We start from the raw sequence: 618 nt of genomic DNA, 5'->3' as shown, positions 1-618 counted from the left end.
TGGTGTAGTTCTAATGCAGGACCAACACCCTTTAGCCTTTATTAGAAAGGTCGTGTCCTCAAGACAACAACCTTGTCTGTATATGAAAAGGAGCTTTTGGCTATTATTTTTGCAGTTAAGCATTGGCACTGTTACCTATCCTTGGATCACTTTATCATTAAAAGTGATCAGAAAAGCCTTAAACATCTCCTAGAATAGAAGCTCACAACTCCTTTACAACATGTGTGGCTATCAAAACTCTTAAGGTATGATTATGAAATTATCTACAAGAAAGGGACAGAGAATCAGGCAACAGATGCTTTATCCCGAGTACATGGACCTACCTTGTTTAGCTTGTCTTTATCCGCTTTTGATACTACATTGCTAGACAGAATCAAAAACTCATAGAAGGATGATCCTAAGACTAACTTTATTCACAACCCAACTCAACCCAACATTTTAATTAAAAAAAAAACTAATTTCTCTCTCTTCTACATATACAACCAACCTAACCCATTTTTTCACTTTCATTCACAACTTAACCCAACCAAATTATTTTAATACATATATCTTATTTAGGTTTTAATTTATTCTATAAAAATTATTAAAATTTAAAAAAATGTTTATCTTATAAACTGT

This window comes from Bidens hawaiensis, unplaced genomic scaffold, assembly GCF_021521415.1.
Source record: "Bidens hawaiensis isolate Kalapana, Puna unplaced genomic scaffold, B.hawaiensis_p1.1 tig00002717_1, whole genome shotgun sequence".
NCBI classification, from domain to species: domain Eukaryota; kingdom Viridiplantae; phylum Streptophyta; class Magnoliopsida; order Asterales; family Asteraceae; genus Bidens; species Bidens hawaiensis.
This window is presented reverse-complemented; position numbering follows the sequence as displayed.